This window comes from Helianthus annuus, chromosome 3 (assembly GCF_002127325.2).
Source record: "Helianthus annuus cultivar XRQ/B chromosome 3, HanXRQr2.0-SUNRISE, whole genome shotgun sequence".
Classification (NCBI taxonomy): domain Eukaryota; kingdom Viridiplantae; phylum Streptophyta; class Magnoliopsida; order Asterales; family Asteraceae; genus Helianthus; species Helianthus annuus.
Window position 1 is genome coordinate 112,163,541 of NC_035435.2, and position 18,154 is coordinate 112,181,694.

Consider the following 18,154-nt stretch of genomic DNA (forward strand, 5'->3'; position numbering starts at 1 on the left):
CGACAATACAGACAGGAATATAAATCAAACCTTAAAACGATAAGAGTAAATTACAAGTTTTGTCCTTTATGTTTACACCAAATTACAGGCGGTGTCCTTTATCTTTAAAATTGACGGGTTTTGTACTTAATGTTTCAAAATCTTGCACGGTGTGTCCTTTAAACCTAACCCAGTTTATTTTCTTTTGTTAAATCTGGACACCAAGGGGTATTTTAGTCTTTTTACACCATTTAGTTAATATCATTTTTAAAAAATAAAACAAAATAATTTATAACCCTACCTATCTTCAACATCAATCCACCTGCAACACCCCTCCCACCACCGCCTAACACACCTTCACCATCCACAACCCACGTTCACCATCCAGAACCCACCACTTCGGCCAACACCACCTGCAACACCTCCACCACCGCAAACCCACCTTCACCATCCACAACCAACCACCGTAAGCATCCCAGCACCGCCACCAATCATCTTCATCGCACCCACCCACCACCGCCACCCATCATCACCATCACACCAACCCAATCGACCACCGTACACCTCCCACCAGCGCTAAACCCACCACCTGCAACACCCCTAATTTTTCAGATTCATGAATAAACCCTAATTTTTTACAACTCAACTGGGTGAATTGGTTCTTGGATGCCTTTATAGAAGCAAAATTTGTCTGAATTCGTGACAAAAACTATAATAATAAGTGAAGAGATTATGTGAAATTTGCATAACAGAACCTAAAAGGTTAAAAAAAAAATTGAGAAATTGAGGAATTAAAAGAGGGGGAATTAGGGTTTATAGGCATTTGACTTACAAAAAGAAAAGCTCTGGCAGAATGAAGAAGAACCCTCTGACTCAAAGTGGCGTACATAATAACCTTCTTTTATTTTTAGAGTGAATTGCAAGTTTTGTCCTTTATCTTTAGGCCATTTTGCAAGTTTTGTCCTTTATGTTTAAATTTGACGAGTTTTGTCCTTTATGTTTAAAAATCAAGCACGTTTTACCCTTTGGGCCTTAAAAATCAAGCATGTTTTGTCCTTTATGTTTAAAAATCAAGCACATTTTGTCCTTTATGTTTAAAAAATCAAGCACGTTTTGTCCTTAAAAATCAAGCACGTTTTGCCCCAAAGGGTAAAACGTGCTTGATTTTCAAACATAAAGGACAAAACTCGTCAAATTTAAACATAAAGGACAAAACTTGCAAAATGGCCTAAAGATAAAGGACAAAACTTGCAATACACTCTTATTTTTATAAAACAGTCTATATTTATATATTATTTACATAATAACCCCTGAAATAGTCAAATGACAATAATACCCTCATGTGCATGGCACATGACCAGATTTAACAAAAAAAAATAAACTGGGTTAGGCTTAAAAGACATACCGTGCAAGATTTTGAAACATTAAGTACAAAACCCGTCAATTTTAAAGATAAAGGACACCGCCTGCAATTTGGTGTTTACATAAAGGACAAAACTTGTAATTTACTCAAACGATAAATAAGTCATATATAAGTTGTCCAAGTAGGATGGTTGATTATTGTGTTGAAACAACACTAAAAAGCAAAGGAAAAGATTTGTGAAGACAGTAATAGGGTCTACTGTCTAGGAGTTTTAGGGCGGCTAAGTGGTGTAATGTATAAGGTTGAACTCATTCAACCATCTACAGACCAACCACCACACCGACTTCGAGAATGAGCACTCAACGAGAAAGCGGTCAGCCTTTTCATTCACTATGCCACACATCGGACAAAATTCATCACCAAACGGCCGCCAAGGCCACATAGCCGTAGTTATCTTACGAGTGGTGGCTCTCCAAACGAAACAATTCACCTTCGGCACCACGATCTTGCTAGTAATGTGCTGATTTAAATCCCCCCTCGAGTTGCTTCTCTCTACCAGATCATGCCTAACTTGCTTAAGTGAGAAATCCACCATCTAGTCTTTAGGCCTCCGCCTCCAGCGTCGTTCTCATCTTTCTAGGGCTGCTGGCTCGGACCTGTTTACTGGTCGTTCCACTTTGTCAATTCTGCATGCGAATGAGGGATACACTTCCACCCTACGTCCTGCAGTTTGTGTAACCACAGTTAAAAACTAAAAGGGGGTAATATGCTTATGCATGTTATAGAAATGTGAGTGTTTTTAAGCACCTTCTATATTCAACTATATTACTTTCATAAAATAAACATGGCATTATATCTAATCATATCGACTTTCTACTCTTCATCTGTGAGTTTTTGGTGTTTTGAGTGAATCATTTTAGATTCACTCTCAACAATAATAATAACAATATAAAATAGAAAATTCGAGATCGAATAGGCTATAGTAAAATGAAGGAAAAATAATAATATTAAATAGACTTAACCACAAAGCCATTTCAACTTAAAATCCTTACCACATAGCTGTGAATCCCTCTTCTTGTTTTTTCTTTTTTTTTTTTTCATAACTAAGTTAGGATATGGTCACTTAACTGGTGTTGTGAACATTGAATGCGTTTGTAAAAATAATAGATACAAGTTCTTTTTTGTTTAGGGGCATCTTTGACCTTTATAATTGTTTTTCATGCTCAATGCACATATGCGCTCTTTTACATGTTGTCGGGACTTAATGTTGATCGGGATCTACAATATGAATGTGAAATACCATTTTGATAATCATTTTAAAATTCAAAACATTTTACTCGTTTCTCCATTATGCTCACTATATAGCAACCGCTTTTAAGTTATGTATATAAGTTCATACCCCACGTCCATTGTCAGTGATGCACACTGACCCGTCTGCGAGTAAGACAATGTCGACTTTTGAAACAAAACCAGCTTGGGCTTCATCAACAGCGTTATCCAGTATTTCATAAACCTGATTTTATAGATATAAAACAATAACAATCATAATAGGAAGAAACTAATGTTTTGAGGTAAAGTGAGAAAGATACCAGATGATGTAGACCACAAAACCCCGTACTTCCAAAGTTCCAATGTACATTCCAGGTCTTTTCCTCACAGCATCTAAACCTTCTAATATCTGAAATGATAAAGAGATTATATGACACTATTATATATCGACCAGTACCGTTTTGAACCGAACCGTTTCAACCCGTACGGTTTCAAACCGAACAAAATTCTGATATAAACTGTCATTTGTTGTTTTGTTCTGTTTTCATACCGTTTTTTAATGGGTTACAAAAAAGAAATCAATAAATTATCAGACGTAAACGTTTTTCTTTGCAGGGACTGAAGAGGAGGCTGTTCATGCTTATGATGTTGCCGCCATAGAATTCAAAGGAATAAATGCAGCAACAAATTTTAACAAAAGAACTTATACAAGAAGGATAACAAACAACCCCTTTTTTAATTGACCCATTTTAACCCGAACCCGTTTTGACCCATGACCCGACCCGTTTGCCAGGTCTACATTCATCAAAGGATGAAGCAACAACACATCATCATTAGAAACAAAGGACACTACAAAATGGAAGCACTAAAAACAATACTTCTTCCACTAAGTGGAAGAAAAGCACCTTAGCACCCCTAGATTGTAGATATTACGACCAGTTGGAGATCATTCAATTCAACTTCGATTTGTTCCTAAGCTCGTAAAGCCTGATTCGAGCTATATTTTCCTACAAAATTTGAGGAAGACATCATCGGCCTATATGAAAATAAAACTAAAAAATTGAGAACATTAAAAACTCATCCAAAACTCAAAATATTGAGTCATGTCCATCTCTTTGAATCTTAATTTTATTGAGAAGGTAACTAACATTGCACGATTAGCCCAAAATAATCATCATCTCCATGAAATTGGACCATATTAACATAAATTTCACATTAGAAACAGTGAAATACCTCAACGAAAACATGAAATTAACAGTAACTCGTCATCTGCAACCATTGAAAAACCTTAACCCTAAAAACACAAATTCTAGTTTAATTTTTTGAATATGCAGAAACATAATCTACTATTATGGTACATTAGCTCACCAGCCAACATATAATTAAAAACAAATCCATTTGATAAAACCACATGGCTCAAAAACCTGGTATCTAAAGTGGTAGAAAGCGATTTAGATTGATCTATGAAATTGTGTAAGCTTCAATCCAGAGTCAACCATAAGCTAAACACAATCAAACCAAGGACAAAATAAATATCATTAGTGGTAACCGACCTTCAAGCCTAAATAAAAGTAATTCAACATCATACACCGATATTAAAATCCCTAACTTCAAAATCATCATCAATAAACCTAAGCTAAAGTCACATGAAACAAATCATTTCGATCAATCAAAACAAGAGGATACAATTCATACAGGTTATTACAACTAATCAATAAATATATATGTAAACACAGCACAGCATGTAAAATTGTCAAAATGCTAAAAAACCCTAACAAATCTAGTTGGTACCAGTTAAGAAATTCTGAGTAGAAAATTGGACCTTGGAAAATTGAGAGTCCACATGATTGAAGTGGTGAATCTGCTTCGCTTCAAAATGATTGTAGAATATGCAGTTATCAATGAATTAATCGATTTAGAAAAACCCTAAATGGTATTTTGCTCTGTGTTTACTTGCACAAGAAGATCGCAATAAACTTAGAAATGGAAAACCCCAGAAATTTGTGGAGCAATACGTCGGGATGAAGAGATGGCCAATCGTTTCAGCCTTGAGGTATTTGATTTATACAACGGTTTCGCAACTGAAGAACTCATGAAATTCAACATTCAATATAACTATAAATGGAGATGGCAAACGATTCAATAACATTCAGTTCTTATTGCCCACCGTTTCATTCGCTTCTTCGATTTACAAGGGTTTTGGTTGAAGGAATCATTAAGATTGCACTGAATGGGGGCAGATTTGGGAGAGAGGGTGTAAAATTAGGGAAACACAAGATGACGTTTGGATTGACATCTTAAAAATTGATTGTGAAATTACATTTGTAGACATGGGAAATGCTTATATATAGTATATAGATTAACAACTTTTGTTTTTAATTAGTACATGAGATACAATTTACCTAACTAGTGCAAGGTCCTCATGTGGTGGTGGCGTTCTTGACAAATTGCCGCAACATTTACTTCATGGTGGATGGGGGAAATTCTAGGAATCATTTCCCATAAGCCTCCGGTTGCGCCTGCATGGTGGCATCTTGTGCCGTCAGGTCCTTCCCTAGCTTACTACATCCCCTCCGATTATCTTCATTATTAACATGCATAAGTCAACTAAATACGACACACGTTATATTTATAATACAACACAAAACATGCATAAATAATTTCCCACGCGAGAAGCGCTATTGTGCTTGGAGCAATGTCATACGAGGTGTAGGTCCGTTTGCGGATCGCCGGACAACTACGAGATCTTGTTTATAATACCGTAACGAGTGTGGAATCCACGTTACGATACAAACCGAGCGAGAGACAAACACAAAACAAAGGATATACCGTTTAACAATTGTATATTGATACCGATCGAGTTTTTGTTACAGAAAGATAATACAAGAAATACAAATAAACTCTCGGTTCTCTCTCGTGTGTGTGCGCTCACTCAGGGCCGGCTAAGCCAAGGTGCAGAATGGGCCTGGGCACAGGGCCCAAACCAGTATGGGGCCCAAAAAATTCAAAAACATTCTGTCATTCTGTATGTATTTATATAAAATAAATTATGTATGTTTAAATAGCCCAGAGCAATCAAATGAAATAAGGCCCAGTTACAAAAAATAAGGGCCTACAGTGATCATATATGGCACGCACAGGAGGGACGAGGTAAACAAAAAGTCGCTGTTGCCTGATGATATCAATTGCACGCACAGAAGTCAAGAGGGAAACAAAAGGTCGACTCTCAATTCGTTCCTAAATCCTAATATCACAGTGATTCAGGATTTCAGTCGTTGATCATCAGAGTTTCAATTTTCGTTCCTAATATCACACTGATTCGGAATCGGAGATTCGGAGGTATATCAGTGATCAGTCGCAATTATCATCAGACTTTCGGAATCGGAGGTATATCAGTCGCTGATTTCATATGTTTTTGTCTTTTTGATTTCGTTTTTGATTGAATGTGAAGTGAATGGATAAGTAATGACCAAATTAAGAATGGAATCGTGATGTTTCTACTGATATTGGAGAATGATTACAACGAAAATTAAAGAACAATTAACATAGAAGGGATGGGAAGAACAAATAACAGATTTGGGGATGGGAAGAAGAAGCTAAACAACATTCACAATATTCATTCATACCCATATTCTTTCTATACTCTCGTTGTGCTTATAAACTACCCGGTTGTTCCTAAACATGTGGGCCTTTTACTAATCACTGAACTGGGCTGCATAGTTGGATCTGTTTGGGTTGGGCCAAATGTGTTCATAACAGAATGAATGTCTTTTTGATTTCATATGAATGTTTTTGATTGAATGAATGTCTTTTTGATTGAAAATTTGAAATATTGAATGGATATTATTTGTTAATATTGAATCAATGTATGTTTTTTGTTAACTGATGTCTTATTGTCTTGTGATTGAAATATTGAATGAATGTATGTTTTTGTTAACTAATGTCATGTGATTGAAAGAGTGAATGAATGTTTTTTTTTTTTGTGGTTAATATTTAGAAAGTAGGTTCGATAACTTGATCCTTTTTGCTACACTATTTTTGTTAATTTGTTTTATCTATTTGATAACAATTATCGTAGTATTATGAGTTATTTGATTGAATGATTGATAAGGTTATATTATATGAAGATTTGCGAATAGGGCCCAAATTTGTTATCTCGAACAGGGCCAAAATTTTTTTTGCGATTTTCGGAGACGGCCCTGCGCTCACTATCTGTGTTCTGTCTGTTGAGTATTTATACTGAAACACATCGACGAAACACTTGAAGGTCGACGAAACAAATGTTTCATCGACGAAACACATGTAACATATCATCAAAGTCGACGAAACACTTCTGTTTCGTCGACCTACATGTTGTCTAATATGGGGTTCGGCACAGTTGAAGTTCTGGCCCAACGAGTAGTGGCCCAACATGCATTTTGCTATTTAGTTGATTGGCCCAGAATGATGTCACATGCACGTTCATGAATCTCACAAATATTCATATTGTAAGTTTATTCAACTATGTGACATCATCATGACATCATCATGATGATGTCATGTTGATGTGGCAGCGGGAACCGGCTCGCGGCGCTTCGTACTTCGCGTGTCGAACACTCTGGGACGCACGACGGAGGAATGTCGTGACGTCGGGCATGAGCCGAACCTAACCGTGTCAAAACCAAGTTGAACCGAAATGAGTTGAACCGAACCGAGTTGCGACCACATAATATGTATCAACAAACTCCCCCTTGGACGCTACTCGTAAGATTCATCTTCCATGTCTTCCATGTCGGAGGATCTTCAAAGTCTTCACGTCTTGAAAGCAGAAAGTGTATCAACAAACTCCCCGTTTTATGTAGGAAGTGTGTTGACAAACTCCCCCTTAACATAAGCTCCCCCTTGAGTTATGCTCGTGAATGACTTGATCTTCAGTACTTGAGATCCTTGTGGTGTTGATTATGGTCAGCGGCAACTCAATCATCTTTATCTTTTGAGTTCCTTCACGTCGTGTCTTTATTCCGAAGCTTGTCATTGACCATGTTCTCCTTGCCTTTAAAATCTGCACATGCAAGAAATCTAAACGCGTAATGAGAACAACTGCTTGGAATATAGTTAACATAAACAAACAACACACGTATGACCATATTTCAATCAAACACCGTCCGACAGTTTGAAGTTTAACAAATTTATCAATTTCAGTTTTTTTAACTTTCAAAACTTGCAAATTTTGACCATTTATGAAGATTTAGCCAATTTGGTTTTCGTTCAGGTTTCAGGTAACGAAGACTCGAGATCCAACATCGTACAATCGAAAATAAAATAGAAATAAAATCTTTTTGGCTTTTATAAAGTTTATATTAAAACACACCTAAAATCTTTTTGGAAGTTTTGAAAATTTCAAATGTAAAGACATAAAGCAGTAAATAAATATTCACAGACATGCAGAAACTGAAAGCATTAAATATATACAAACATTCTTTTTGTGAGTTTCGAGGGTAAGAGAATCATATCAGTGTACGGTCATGTCAAAACGCTCTTGTTGTTCTTATAGTTAACATTTAGATAAGCATCTTATAACGATTATCGGTATTGTTATCCACATAAGCTCAACTTATCAGATGTAATCATGGCGAGGGGATACGTTAAGGTATGATTTATACTAACCGACCGGTGTTCATCCACATCACGACACATTCCCGTATCAAGGTATGCACGAGGGTTCATCTTACCGGTGAGTATACCGTTTATCATCTGTTTGACCGTATATGATGTGAGATTCTCACTTATTTTGATTTGAAAACAAGTCCTATGTGATAGAATCACTTATTGATGAGGAACTTGATTTTCGATGCATGAGGGCACAGGAGCAAGTCCGTGAACATGTCAGTACTTTCGTACAGCAGAAAGACGAACTTGACTCCCGGATAAATGTGATATTTTATCACTTATTTGTTATGGACATGTGATTGTTTATCACTTATTGAGGTCGAATGCAACATGTACACGTATGTATAGTATCATGGAAGATCTAGACTTGCGTCCCCGTTATTTTTCGGTAAAAGATACAACCATGATACCCAGATGATAAGCAGCATAAAGACCGAATATCTCAGAACCTCGGCAATCTATCAAACGAAATTTCGGTACTAAGACCATATGCCAATGAATGGTTCCCACCTGGTCTTCAGTCGATTAAAGGTTTATATCACCCTGCACACTTTAAAATGATTTTGAGTCTACCGATACATCTTTTATAGAGCTGATACCACTTGTAGGTCCGGCTAGGAGGATTTAGTCGCCTAATCCTTGTGTACAAGCAGTGTGGACCATGACAACGTTGACGAGTTTCATATTGAAACAATCACTTGTAGGTCCGGCTAGAAATGATTAAAGGTTTTTATAACCACCTACACTTTAAAATGATTGTGAGCCTACCGATACATCTTGTCGATATTTAAGCTGCTTTTTTAATTATTATCTCGTACAGCACTCTTTGGCCAGACACGTTGATCTCAAATATCATCTCACACGTGATTGTTTCAATATGAAACTCGTCAACGTTGTCATGGTCCACACTGCTTACCGACGTGCCAACTGATTTTTCCAAAATTCGATAAATCATTTATGATTAAAATTAATTTTGGTAAACGACATTGAGGTAAAACACGAGTTAACCAACATCGGAAAATCATTTTTGTAAATACCTTTGTGTTTTAAATTTATCTTAGTTTGTTGATTTTAGGGGGAGTAAATCCAAATTTGAAAATCCAAAAACATCGAAAAATTTAAAAACACAAAAACAATAGAAAAACAAAAATGAGTTTCCTAGCGAGCAAAAGAGAAAATGATAGTACATCAGTGGTCTGTCCAAACCTCTTTAAACCTTAACTGAAAAACGATAAGAAGCTCTATAAAAGATGTATCGGTAGGCTCACAATCATTTTAAAGTGTGCAGGGTGATATAAACCTTTAATCGACTGAAGACCAGGTGGGAACTATTCATTGGCATATGGTCTTAGTACCGAAATTTCGTTTGATAGATTGCCGAGGTTCTAAGATATTCGGTCTTTATGCTGCTTATCATCTGGGTATCATGGTTGTATCTTTTACCGAAAAATAACGAGGACGCAAGTCTAGATCTTCCATGATACTATACATACGTGTACATATTGCATTCGATCTCAATAAGTGATAAAATATCACATTTATCCGGGAGTCAAGTTCGTCTCTCTGCTGTACGAAAGTACTGACCTGTTCACGGACTTGCTCCTGTGCCCTCATGCATCGAAAATCAAGTTCCTCATCAATAAGTGATTCTATCACATAGGGCTTGTTTTCAAATCAAAATAAGTGAGAATCTCACATCATATACGGTCAAACAGATGATAAACGGTATACTCACCGGTAAGATGAACCCTCGTGCATACCTTGATACGGGAATGTGTCGTGATGTGGATGAACACCGGTCGGTTAGTATAAATCATACCTTAACGTATCCCCTCGCCATGATTACATCTGATAAGTTGAGCTTATGTGGATAACAATACCGATAATCGTTATAAGATGCTTATCTAAATGTTAACTATAAGAACAACAAGAGCGTTTTGACATGACCGTACACTGATATGATTCTCTTACCCTCGAAACTCACAAAAAGAATGTTTGTATATATTTAATGCTTTCGGTTTCTGCATCTTTGTATATATTTATTTACTGCTTTCAGTCTTTACATTTCGAAATATTCAAAATACCAAAAAGATTTTAGGTGTGTTTTAATATAACCTTTATAAAAGCCAAAAAGATTTTGTTTCTATTTTATTTTCGATCGTACGATGTTGGATCTCGAGTCTTCGTTACCTGAAACCTGACTGAAAACCGAATTGACTAAATCTTCATAAACGGTCGAAATTTGCAAGTTTTTGAAAGTTAAATCTATAATTGAGAAATTTATTGAACTTTCAAACTGACGGACGGTGTTTGATTGAAACATGGTCATACGTGTGTCATTTGTTTATACTAACTATATTCCAAGCAGTTGTTCTCATTACGCGTTTAGATTTCTTGCAAGTGCAGATTCTAAAGGCAAGGAGAATATGGTCGATGACAAGCTTTGGAATGAAGACACGACGTGAAGGCACTCAAATGATGAAGATGATCGAGTTGCCGCTGTCCATCATCAACACCACAAGGATCTCAAGCACTAATGATCAAGTCATTCACGAGCATAACTCAAGGGGGAGCTTATGTTAAGGGGGAGTTTGTCAACACACTTCCTACATGAAACGGGGAGTTTGTTGATACACTTTCTGCTTTCAAGATGTGAAGACTTTGAAGATCCTCCGACATAGAAGACATTAAAGGCGAATCACGCGAGTAGCGTCCAAGGGGGAGTTTGTTGATACATGTTTGTGGACGCGACTCGGCTTGACGCATGTCGGCTCGGGCAATGACTTTCCTCCGTCGTGTGCAAGAAGACTTCAAGAATATTGGGCCAAGACATAAAGGACTATGCTTTGGTCTTTGGGCTAAACAATCTTAGAGAAACAAGTCTTGGGCTTACAACAGCCTTGCCTTGGCGAAACACTCTTTGGGCCCAAGCCCAACATCGATGAAACAAGAGTAAAGTTGACGAAACAAGTCTGTTTCGTCAACCTCAACTCTGTTTCATCAATATCAAATGTGTTTCATCGAGTTTGGTCTTGTTTCGCCAAGATTGTTCTGTTTCGTAGTGTCTGTGCTATAAATAGTCTGATATCAGACAAGAGAACACAGAGAGCACATAGTTGAGAGCACACACACACACGAGAGTTTGAGAGAGTTTGCAAAATATATTTGTAAACATTGCTTTGTAACTGAACCTTTCATACGTATTAATACAGAGGTGTTAATCGGTGAATATTGTGTGTCGTGTATTTGCGTGTTCTATCTCGGTTTGCCTTTCCGGTTGGATTCCGCACAACCGGGTTGGTTTGTACACAAGGATTAGGCGACTAGATCCTCCTAGCCGGACCTACAAGAATTTTTTTTTTCACCGAATAACACCTCTGTATTAATACGTATGAAAAGTTCAGTTACAAGCTCAATGTTTACAAATCTACTCTGTAAACTCTCAAAGTTCTCTCGTGTGAGTGTGTGCTCTCTGTTCTTGTGTCTTAAAAACTTATCCAGAGACTGACTGACTATTTATAGTCACAGCACCACGAAACAAATTAGAACTCGGCGAATCACAATCAACCTCGACGAAACACATGTAATATTGATGAAACAGAGTTGAGGTTGACGAAACAGACTTGTTTCGTCAACTATACTCTTGTTTCATCGATGTTGGGCTTGGGCCCAAGTGGTGTTTCGCCAAAGCTATTATAAGCCCAAAGAGTTGCTGTTTCGCCAATCTGTTTAGCCCATAAACCAAAGTTCATGATCCCTTGATGGCTTGGCCTGCTCTTGATCTTGTTCACACGACGGAGGAAAGTCGTTGCCCGAGCCGACATGCGTCAAGCCGAGTCGCGTCCACAAACATGTATCAACACGAGGGAGTCTTGTTCCCTGGGCACGCATTAGATGAGCGAGTTTTATCATTAGTGCTACACTTGTTGCTCATGCCTCGTCCGAAATTGGTATGATTCATCGTCTATGATGATATAATCCCTCACAACAAACTACAAGGGTCTTAGTGTAATTGGTCTATAGTATGATTATTATGTATTTAGAGCATATGTATTTGTATAGGGATGTATTATGTCAAACCTAGAACTTGATTACCGTCAAATTAGGATGCGACGTACAGATGCATCGCATCGATTTGTTTGGGCACCAAAACACCAAGGGATGCATCAATCACAGGGAAACACAGACTTCAACACATTGATTCACGAAGGGTTACGATGTTTAGTGGTGTCGATTGGATTACTGTGTGTGTGCGTGTGCGTGTGTATCAATCGCAATCAAGCAATTCAATTCATGTTCTTATTGTTTCTTGTTTATCAATATCAACTGTAAAACATTTGGGAGAGTAATTGGTATTAAAGCATCAGGATCTTGATATTGATTCATTTGTTGATCAGTTCGTAAGGCGTAGGGATTGTAGGAAGTGTTCAAATTTCGCAATTAGGATTTCAATTGTGAAGGGTTATTCGTTTTGAAGGTAGCGATCAAGTTTTGGTTTGTGGGAATAGCGAACCAAGGTTTGGGACAAAATTGGGGGCTGGATTGATTTTGTTCATAATGCTACGTAGATCATAAGTTAATTATGTGGTGTATGTGATCAGGAGAAATTTTAGGTGTTAACTGAATTCAAGGAAGCAAGGTTTTTAAAATACAAGGTTCAATTCAGGTTTGCGACTCTAGTCTGAATTTATATTGTTTTTATGTTGGGTGAATAGTAGTTTAGTAATAAGAAAGTATATGGGTTGTAGAATTACAAATTGTCAACAAGAAAAAGTCATATGAACAGAAACCATGTCCCATATGTCCGGAAATCTGAATAAGCAAATTGTAATTGATAAGGAATTGGGATCATTACTATTGTCAAATTTAATAAACCATCAAAGTATACAGTATAGGTTATATACATCAAAACCATACAAGAAGCAAATGACTCAATGATTGAACGAACAAAAGGAACACAACCAGACGTAAAGAAAAACAAGGCAGCAATCGCTAATCTATTCCAAGTAATACTAGAAGAAGTGGTATTGCAAGTGGCAAGTTGCAAGATTGTGGAAAAAATTTGTAACACATTGAAAACAAGGCACGTTGGTGTAGATCGGGTGCAGAAGGTATGTTTGCATACACTCATGATATAATTCGAGTTACTACAAATGGAGGAACATGACACAATAGATACGTTCACTACAAAGATAAATAGTATTGTTACAAGCTCAAGCGAAATTGGAACTACTCAAAATTAATCAATTTTGGTAAGTAAATTACTAAATGTAGTGCCAGATATATTTATTCAGATTGTCGCTTCCATAGAACAATGCTCCGATTTGGATACCATGTCGTTGGAAGAAGCGACTGGGAGACTCAATATGTTTGAGAAAAGAATAAAATTAAAGAAAGGAGGTCTAAGAGATGGTCAAGATAGATGGTTGTTTTCTCATCATAACAATTCTAGTAGAGGACGACAATTTGGGAACTGCGGACGAAGCAGGTTCAATCCATCTCGGGGAAACTAGCAAAACAACAAGGATAAACAGAGTGCAAAAGATGAAGGCCCCTCGCACATAGCCTAGAAAAATAATAAAGGACAGAAGAAATTTATTAGAGACGTAAATAAGATTCAGTGTTACAAGAACATCCAAAGATGGAAGAGATGGAAGATGGATTAAGGCAATGAAGGTTGAGTTAGACTTAATAAACAAGAACAACACTAGGACGCTACAATATTGCCCGATGATCACAAAGCGATAGGTCTAAAATGGGTATTCAAGACCAAGAAGGATGCAAGTGGAAAGGTGGTGAAATAAAAGGCACGACTGGTGGTGAAAGGCGAGGACGTACATCATTTGGATGTCATGTCTACATTTCTACATGGAGATCTCAAGGAAGTGGTTTATGTCTCATAACCAGAAGGATTCATAAAGCTAGGAAGGGTATATAATTTGTCAAAGGCATTGTATGGACTGACGCAGGCACCGAGAGCATGGAACATGAAGTTGGATCACACGCTGAAGTCACTTAACTTCAATAAGTGCATGCTAGAACAAGTCGTCTATACAAAGCTGATAAGACTTCTACACTACTAGTTGGAGTATAAGTTGATGACTTGATAGTCATAGGAATTCCAAAGGAAAAGATAAATTACTTTAAATCCTAAATGGAGGAGAAGTTTGAAATGAGCGATCTAGGATTGCTAGCATACTATCTCGGAATAGAAATTACTCTAGCGAAAGGTGAAGATTCCTGTTGATCCGGTAACAAAGTTAACAAAGACTGGAGAAAGAGATCCGGTAAATGTAAGACACTATAGAAGCTTTATCGGTTGTCTCAGGTACTGCATACAAGACTAGATCTAAGTTACTCCTTCGGATTGCTTAGTAAATTCATGCAAGAACCAAAGGAGTATCACTTAAAGGCAATAAAACAAGTGTTACGCTACATCAAAGGAGCCAAGGAGCATGGAATTATCTACAAGAAGCAAAGAGGATGCAAGATCATATGTTATAGCGAAAGCAATTATGGTGTTAACACAAACAAGGAAAAGATATTACCTAGTGCACACAAAAACAACAAACAGTAGCATTGTCATCCTGTGAGTCTGAATTCGTGGCGACCACAACGGCAGCATGCCAAGCACTATGGTTTTTTATGAACGGCTAAAATCACACCTGACCTTTCCTTTCCTTTCCAGGACTTGAACCAAAACCACTTTGTTGGATAATACACCACCTTACCAACAGGTTATCTCTTAGGGACGCCAAGTACTATGGTTAAAAAGGTTGCTTAGTGAAATAACAGGGAGGAGGGAAGAAATGATAACCCTAAAGGTGGACAACATTTCTACTATAGCACTTACGAAGAATTCAGTCTTTCATGGTAGGAGTAAGCACATAGACACGCGTTGTCATTTTCATGAGGGAATGTGTGGAGAACGAACACATAAGTGTCGAGCACATCAATGGTGAACTACAATGGGCAGACAGACTAACACAGACACTAGGAAGGATCACATTCATTACTATGAGGGAACTGTTCTGAGCATGATGTGTATGTTTGGGTAATGATTTTTAGTCTGATAGTTTTGAACATGTTTATCAAGGTTTTAAATTTATAGAAAATATTTTTCAATTAAATATACACAATAGGCGGTGAACCTATCGAATATAGTATAATTTAGATAATAACCAAGGATATGTTTCCCCTACTCAACCTTCCATTATTATTTTGACTAGTTTTATTTATAAATGAATTAGTAGACTAGATAGTAATAAATGGACTCTCTTGGATAAGTCTTGCTTATTTAATATAGTCATATTTCTATTTAGTCTGAACTATGTTCTTCTCATTTATCTTTATTTAAAAGAGGCTCATGTTAAGGTTATCATGTTTCCCTCAATCTTGTCACAATATATTGATGGACTGGTTTGAAGTTGTCGGCTTTATAAGCTCTTCATTCGACCACCCCTAGTCTTTCCACTAGTAAACAATATATTACAACAAAACTGTTTTTAAGTCCATCTTGGTTTTATTATTATTTTTGTAACTTTATTAGTTTGTGTTCTTTCAAGCTTAAAACTCAGGATTCCGGTTAGGATCTTTTAATAACTGAGGCAAATAACTTCAAATTAATAATGTTACCGAATAAACAAAATAGATCCTCCTTGGATCTTGTTACCTTGTGCATCTTTATAGTCGTGATCCCTTTTCGGTCCAATAGAGATATAAGTACTTACTAAAAGTTTTCCGGTTTCATACATTTGTCGGATTACCCAACGAACTTCAAGGGTCTTAGTTTAAGTAGTCTATAGTATGATTATTATGTATTTAGAGCATATGTATTGTATAGGAGTGCATTATGTCAAACCTAGAGCTTAATTGTCATCAAATTAGGATGCGACGTAGAGATGCATCGCATCGATTAGTTTGGGCGCCAAAACACCAAGGGGCGCATTGATCACATGGAGTCACACGGCTTCATCACTTCAATTCACCAAGGGTTGAGATATTTAGAGGTGTCCATTGGATTAGTATATATATATATATATATATGTGTGTTCATGTATTTCAGTTATGTCCATCACATTCAAGTAATCTAATTCTTCTTGTTATTTCATTCTTGTTTCTTGTTTATCAATATCAATTGTAAAGATTAGGGCCAATAATCTATAGAAATTTAAAAGTCAATGACTCAATTCATTCAAACCAAAATTTTAGACTACATATAACTAATTTAACATGCCTACAATCGATCAAAGCTTAGAAACAATAACAATAACAATAATAATAATAATAACAATAATAATAATAATAATAATAACCATAACAATAATAATAATAATAATAATAAGAGTTAATTACTGTTTTCGTCCCTGTGGTTTGTCAAAAATCACTATTTCAGTCCATTAGTTTAAAATTTACGATTTCAGTCCCTGTGGTTTCACTTTCATAACTATTTCAGTCCACCTCGTAACCATTTCAGTCCCTGTATTTAACAGAATAATGGATTGAAATGGTTAAGAAAGTGAAACCACAGGGACTGAAATGGTTACGAAAGTGAAACCACAGGGACCAAAATCGCACTTTTTAAACTAATGGACTAAAATAGTGATTTTTGACAAACCACAGGGACGAAAACAGTCCATTAGTTTGTCCATTAAAGTTAAATAATAATAATAATAATAATAATAATAATAATAATAATAATAATAATAATAATAATAATAAAAATAATAATAATAAACTTAATAGTAACCATATAAACATTGATACATACACATGCATAACCAATCAAATTACATATATGCATGCCCCATACTCATCTTAGATTCATCCAAAATTTAAGTCCCAAATACAAGCCTCTGAAAAGAATTAACAAGTTAAACATAGTCAATCAAAACACATTCATATACAACTTAGAACTAACAAACACTCAATTCATTTAAACCAAAATGCTACACAATCAACTTACATATATATAACAGAACCAAATTAAAATGCCACACCATCTAGTTTCATATAACTAAGAGTCAACGAAGAATAATGATTAGAAGGCTTGTACATTTAAAAACCTAATGGAATGCATTTGAAAATGTACAGGTTTGAACAATATTTTTAATGGATATTTGATATTTCCGACAAATTACCAATGGAATATCCGTTGGAAACTTAATCAAACCGACAGCGGTTGTAAAACTTGGCTGTAACATATCTTTAGTTTCAACAATGCCCAATTGAGCCCGTCTAGCATGTTTTTTGACAGTAACAGGACTGACTCTTCGTTGGACTTTCCACCGACATAAATGGGATTCATATCCAAAATATTATTTAACTTTAATGGGGGGATTACCAAGGATAGTTCATCGGAAAATAGTTCAACGGGCAAATTTGGACATACCCGCGCATCCATGGTCCATCATCGATAAAAGTAGCTAGTTTTAAATCTGAATTGCCGAGGGATTACGGAAGGGGTTTCTTATTTTATCTTTTTTATGTTATCTTTTTTTGGTTTTCAGTAGGATTCGTCGCTTATAGGTTGGAAATTACCAACCGGACTGTAGCCATTTGTGATACTCTTTTCTCTAGTAATGACATTATGAATCATGTTTGGAATGTATGATTGTGTAGGCAGGAACGTATTTACTACCCTACAGGCTACATGACCATTAACTACTCGGGGTACAACTCAAACTATATAAAACGTTTTGACAGCACAGGAAAGTGTGAGAAAGATTAACTTTGGTAATCCATGATACCAATACATCTACCATAACATTTTCGGGAAATACAAACAGGAATAATACTCTTGCAGTTTTCAGGACGAAGGGAGTAATAAAAGTACAACCTGAATATATTTTTTTATAATTCAAGATCTCATTGAAGATTCCAATACAATATTGT

At 36.3% G+C, this 18,154-nt stretch overlaps 1 long non-coding RNA gene across 6 annotated transcripts; it reads right to left on the reverse strand.

Moving 5' to 3' along the window:
• Positions 1–1,213: 1,213 nt before the first annotated feature.
• On the reverse strand, positions 1,214–4,908 carry LOC110929522. 6 transcript variants are annotated; one of them, XR_002587209.2, is made up of 7 exons: positions 4,434–4,908; positions 4,036–4,113; positions 3,845–3,905; positions 3,517–3,618; positions 2,932–3,020; positions 2,742–2,855; positions 1,215–2,065 (listed from the first exon to the last, which is right to left on the reverse strand). It is a non-coding gene; the product is annotated as an uncharacterized LOC110929522 (long non-coding RNA). The 6 variants fall into 6 exon arrangements; XR_002587206.2 differs by having other exon boundaries at positions 1,214–2,065; positions 3,845–4,113; XR_002587207.2 differs by lacking the exon at positions 4,434–4,908 and having other exon boundaries at positions 1,216–2,065; positions 4,036–4,427.
• Positions 4,909–18,154: the final 13,246 nt, after the last annotated feature.